At 34.8% G+C, this 6,506-nt stretch overlaps 1 protein-coding gene across 2 annotated transcripts in view; it reads left to right on the top strand.

Moving 5' to 3' along the window:
* NLGN1 (neuroligin 1) overlaps nt 1-6,506 on the top strand; it is a 900,839-nt gene that overhangs the window by 852,357 nt on the left and 41,976 nt on the right. The gene's annotated exons all lie outside the window — the stretch shown is intronic.

Genomic DNA, 6,506 nt, shown 5'->3' with positions numbered 1-6,506 from the left:
AGGGTACACTTGGAAGTAGGGTACACTTGGAAGTAGGGTACACTTGGCCAAGCAGGTGACTTGAGAGATCAAGTGCACTGTTTGACCTTTGACTTGGGGTTTTACATGTTGGCATGCTTTTGGAGTCTTACATCCCTTCTCCCCTGATTCTTCCCTTGGGTTGGGCTGTCTGCATTCACAGCATCCTCCTAGCAACTGGGAGGGAAGCATGTGCAGTGTATTTACTGGAGTTGTATGCATGCTCACTTGAGGCATTCTTTCCTTACCATCCAGATGTTCCAAGAAGGTCGTGTACCAGTTAAACTCCATGATTTTACCTCTTAATGCGTGTGGTTGAGCCCACTTGCCAAACTCCTAAGATCTTACTATGAAGTTGATGAGCACTAGTTTTAGATTTTTTTCTTTTGGGAGACTGCCTTTTCTTGGAGCTGACTGCAAGCAATTATTTTAGAGAAACAATGTAACAACTGCCTATCACCTGATGGTTGCCTGACATTCCTGGTGGGAGTTGGGGGAGCCCTCTCCTGCTCTGTTCATGTCTGACTAGCTACCTACTGAAACAAAAGCATATGAAATTTAGTCATTCCACACTAAATCATTCAGTTATGCTTTTAGCACCAAATTAATATAAAACAAAATTATATAGTTTACAACCTCAATTTTAAAATATATAAGAAAATCCTCTTTTCCCAATATTTTAGTTTGAATTTTTTTATATTCCCTTTGATGCACTTTTTAATATATATTTCATCCTTCTGGGCTCTGTAAAATAAGAGAATCATTGCTCTCACCATTCTAGTGACAGCCAGTTTTTTTTAGTGTTACCACAGCATCAAACCAATATGTGGAGCATCTGACCTGCATTCTCTTAACTTTGCTGCTGACTTGGTCTGAGAAATCAGATTTCATGTGTCCGGAAGTTTGTAGTTGTCTTTTCCAAATTTATTTAGAAATCCACTCTTGATAATGTTTAACCCAATTACACAGGAGATTAAATAAGGATTATCCACCTCCTTACCCCTCCTTCATATACACCAAGTATGTAACTCTCACTCTTACCATCTCTTTTCTCCTGAACTTTTCCTCTTGGCTAAGACCTCAGTCCTAGGGAGTAATAATTAATTTCAGCAAGCGTGGTGTGAGGAAAAAGGAACAACAGAAAGCACATCATTCTTAATACAGTTACTTGCACACTCCAGTTCTACTCTACATCTGTGTGAGATAATGTGATTCTAGCTTAGTGATTTAACAAACCATTTTTAGAACATGTCATCTAATGATTTCCCTATAATACCCTGGGCAGATGCATCGTAAATTCAAATTCCTAAGATACAGAAAAAGGAAAACAGAGGATCTGTTTTAATAGAACACCCTTCTCAACGGGCTTGATATTATTTTATCTATTTATGTTCTTTATGATTACAAATAGGACATAGAGTTGCTACTTTTCTTTTAAAAATGTGGATTTGTTAACATATTTTCTGTGTTACAGATTATGTAAAATCATAAAAGGCTTAAATATAAGTAGACTAGTGTCTTCCAAAAGAGTAGAACTAAGAACAGACCAAATTCCCAGTAAGTTTCAGGAACGTGACCTAAAAAAGGCAAGAAATAGAATTTAACTCTTTAAAACTCCACAACTGCAATTCCCCTTATGCTTCCTTATTATCTCTATAGCATAGTCTACTATCTGATATAAAATATGTTTGCTGGCTTATTTATTTACTCCTGTCTTCCTCCACCTAAAATGTAAATTCCAAGTAGTCAGGGAGTTGGACTCTTATTCACTGCTCTTTCTTCAGTACTTAGATTGTGCTGGCACAGAGTGGGTCCTCAATAAATATCAATAAGTCATGATCAAAATGAATGTTACTAGTATGCTTTTTTGGAATCTATAAAGATTTGAGGCCTACTGTACAATCCGTTTTGATAAATATGCCTCCGGTGCTTGGAAAGAACTGTGTTCTCTATAGGATACATGTGGTTCAATACCAGTATGTTACTTCAACCTATTATCCAAACATGTAATTCAAAACATGAAATCCAAATTCTCTATGCTGATATATATATTTTCCTACCTAGTCTGTTAAATGCTCAAAGCATTAGATGAAATTCCTGTAATTGTTTTTCCAGATGTTTCCCTTTTATTAATATTTAAAGTTACTATATTTCTAAGAGTCTTATGTTATGTGTTTTAATGTAACATCAGAGACATGTAAAGATTGGTGACAACTATTTTCATTGTAGATTGTAACTCTGATCCAAAAAAGTCCCTCTTTTTTAAAAAAAATTAAGTTGTTTTATATTGTCTTTCTTGAATTTTACTTTTTCTAGATTTAATGCTATTCTTAGTGCTGGCTTTGAGTCTGTGTTTACTTGTGAAGTTTTGTCAATTCATCGATTTTTACATGTCTTTAATATGTTACTTTCAATCAATATGTATTTGGATTTTGTTTCTTAACAAGTCACAAATTCTTCACCATTTAAAACTAAAATTTATAACAGTTACATTTATTATAACTGTACTATGTTTAGTCTTATTTTAACTTTTGTTATTTTATTATTTATCATTGTTGGTAGTTAACTTTATTTTCCTTGTTTTTATTATATAGTTTCTATGGGCTTACTTTTAGTTACCCAGTTAGTACAACAATTTTCAAATCTGTAAAAGTAAGTCCATCTATACACACTCTGCTTCTAAGCCTAAAGTTAAGTTCATCAGTTCATTAATCTACTATTTATTGAGCACTTATTGTGTACTAGAAAATATTCTAGGCAGTTGAAATACATCAGTGAACAAAATACACAACACATGGAACTTGTGTTCTAGTGAGTTGCTTTAAAGAAATTAGAAATAATTATCTTTTAATTAATTTACTGATAAAGTAGAAAATTAAATAAAGTCTTTTTTTGCTTTTCTAATTTAGTGTAAGGAATTTCAAATTCTTTGTCTTCATTTTATTCCCTGCCATCCCAATTTAAAGTTATTGTCAATACAATCTACATGTTTAGACCTGAAAGCTTACATTAATATTTATTCATAGTTTATACAGATTCTATTCCAATATTACATTTTGTTTTATTCATTTGTCTATCCAAAACTGCAATTACTGATACTGTTAATTATGTTTAACAATTTTATATCACACCAATCCTTTAATGACATAATTTTCCTATGTTAAAATTCTTGCTTTTGATTCATCATTCGGTCAGCTGGAATTCACCTTCAAGTAATATTTGCAAAATGAACATAACTTTCTGAGCCAAGCATATCTGAAGTTAGTATTCTATTGTTTTTATATGTAAATAAACATTTGGTTGGGATACTTTTTTTTCGTCTTGAGACAAAGTCTTAACTCTGTCACCCAGTTGGAGTGCAGTGACACAATCTCTGCTCGCTGCAACCTCTGCCTTATGAGTTCAAGCGATTCTCCTATCTCAGCCTCCCAAGTAGCTAGAATTACAGGCACCCACCACAATGTCTGGCTAATTTTTGTATCTTTAGTACAGATGGCGTTTCACCATGTTGGCCAGGCTGGTCTCGAATTCCTGACCTCAAGTGATCTGCCTGCCTCGGCCTCCCAAAGTGTTGGTATTACAGTTGTGAGGCACGGCGCCTGGCCAGGATAAAATTTTTAGGTTGTACGTTGATATCCTTTCCTGAAAACTCTGTAGCACCTTTTCTGTTGCCTCCAGATATTCCATGTGTCAAAGAAGTCAGTTGCTAGTAAGACTTTTAATTCCTTTGTGGACAACATTTTTACCTATATAGTTGACAGTAGGATATACTAAATATCCTCATGAATCAAATATTTTGTTCCCATAGGTATCTATATATACTAGGCCACTGGAATAAGGACAGTTCTTTTCATCTCTATACTCATTTGTTTTTGTTTTGTTTTGTCTTCAAACTCAGGTAAGTGTCATCCATGTACTGTCTTTTTTTCCTTGCTAATTGCCTCCTTTGCAGCTGCCCTAATGTGTTCCTCTGAAATCTGTATCTAAACTCTTAAGGTTAAATAGACAATTCTTCAATCCTTACTTTCTGTTTTTTTCTTTTTTCTTTTTTTTTTTATCATTTCTTCTCTTTTATGAAGTTCGTTTTTTTTTTTTTTTGTTTTGTTTTTTTGTTTTTTGTTTTTTGTTTTTTTTTCCTGAGACAGAGTCTCCCTCTGTTGCCAGGCTGGAATGCAGTGGCATGATCTCGGCTCACTGCAACCTCTACCTTCGAGTCCAAGCAATTCTCCTGCCTCAGCCTTCTGAGTAGTTGGGACTACAGGTGTGTGCCACCATGCCCAGCTAAGTTTTGTAGTTTTAGTAGAAATGGGGTTTTACCATGTTAGCCAGGATGGTCTCAATCTCTTGACTTTTTGATCCACCCACCTTGGCCTCCCAAAGTGCTGGGATTAAAGGCATGAGACACTGCACCCAGCCTATGAAGTATTTCTTATGTTTTTTTCTCCCTCTTACAGTTTCCATTTTCAGTTAAGGCTTTAATTTATCCTTATGACTTTGAACTCAATTTCATAGACAGAGGATGCAAAATAGTATGTCTCTATTTGTTTTCCAATCCTTGTAGTAAATCAGTTTTAAAGATAAACACTCACTGTCATTTGTACAGATAATAAGATAATATCAACTCTCTGTCTCTCTCTTTCTTTCATTTTCTATACTTAAATAAAAGGTCATCTATATGATTATATATTCGCTACTCAATGAGGTTGGTGGAATGTCTTGGCTTTCATTATTGACTACCTGGGAGCTCATTAGGCATCTGTTTCTTACCTACAGCTAAAATGCAGAATGATATATTGTCTAGTTCGTTCTTTCTTTTCTTTTCTTTTTTTTTATGTGCCACCACACCTGGCTAACTTTTGTGTTTTTAGTAGAGGTGGACCTTCACCATGTTGGCCAAGCTGGTCTCAAACTTCTGACCTCAAATGATACGCCGGCCTTGACCTCCCAAAGTTCTGGGATTACAGACATAAGCCACCCAGCCTGGCCTATATTGCCTAATTCTAAGAAGTTACATGTATGCATCTAGCATGCTTGTACTGTATTTCTCTTGGCCCCTTTTCATCTAGAATTTATGCAAGAGAAGGTCCTGTTAGTAGGGGTTAAACATTTGGATTCAGCTATTCCTGATTGCGTTTTAGTTATTACATCATGTAATGCAATACGTTTCTTTTTTTGCTATTACTCTTTTTTGCTTGATTCATTTTTAATGTTTCCTTTTGCATTAATTTTTTAAATCCTGGATAAAACAATAGTTATTATTTCTTTATGTGTTTTAGCATGGCAGAAAGAAGGGTAGTCGATATAATTGTAAATGCTAAAAACTGAGCAAGAGTGTACATTGATCAGACATCCAGCCTTAGTTCTAAGAAGAGGGTTTGATTAGTTGACAAGCTGACTGGGTAGGACCAAGAACAAGTCAAACTCATATTTTGACAAACTGCAGGGATGGATACCTTGCTCAAGGAAAATAAAGAAAAAGAAAACATTAAAAATAAAATAATACTTTTCCTTTTAAAAATATCATCAAGCAAAAAAATGGGTTATCATAGTAAAAGTAAAGCAGAACTCTGAAAATAATATAGGAAACCCAGAATATAAATTTTAGAAATTGACACTTTTTATAGAATGTACACTACATTAACTCTGAAACAGAGGCATAAATCAGAGAAAATAGATTTAAATAAAAAGACATGAGGCTAATATTTAACAATGGGTGTGTATAATAAGGAAGGATATCAAGAGAATTAAACAGTAATGACAGATTTTAAATTCAAAAAAATTGATGCTAATAAAGAATGGAATCAATACAATAGAAAACTGATTCATTGCATGCAGGTCATGCTTAAAAAGTTCACTTGTAATATAGAAAAAAAGAAAACAAAGTTGAAATGAAGAGAAAGAACATAATACATATGATATTAAACATATGGAGATCTAACTTTAGAATTTTCTAAAGAAAGATATAAAAATTGGAATATAAGTATAATGAAATGTAATATGGAAGAATTTTCTTGAGTTGAAAAATTGGCTCAAATATCGAAATTGAAAGAGTCTTCCTTATAATAAGCAAGGATTTTAAAAAATTACATTTAGATAAATTCTGAAAAATTTTTAAATTACCAAGAACGCTGTCATTATCCAGGCCAGACAGGAAAAAAGTCCGTTAAAAGAAAACAAAACTGGCCGGGCGCGGTGGCTCACGCCTGTAATCCCAGCACTTTGGGAGGCCGAGACGGGCGGATCACGAGGTCAGGAGATCGAGACCATCCTGGCTAACCCGGTGAAACCCCGTCTCTACTAAAAAATACAAAAAACTAGCCGGGCGAGGTGGCGGGAGCCTGTAGTCCCAGCTACTCGGGAGGCTGAGGCAGGAGAATGGCGTGAACCAGGGAGGCGGAGCTTGCAGTGAGCGGAGATCTAGCCACTGCACTCCAGCCTGGGCAACAAAGTGAGACTCCGTCTCAAAAAAAAAAAAAAAAAAAAAAAAA

This window comes from Piliocolobus tephrosceles, chromosome 2, assembly GCF_002776525.5.
Source record: "Piliocolobus tephrosceles isolate RC106 chromosome 2, ASM277652v3, whole genome shotgun sequence".
NCBI lineage: Eukaryota > Metazoa > Chordata > Mammalia > Primates > Cercopithecidae > Piliocolobus > Piliocolobus tephrosceles.
This window is presented reverse-complemented; position numbering and strand designations above follow the sequence as displayed.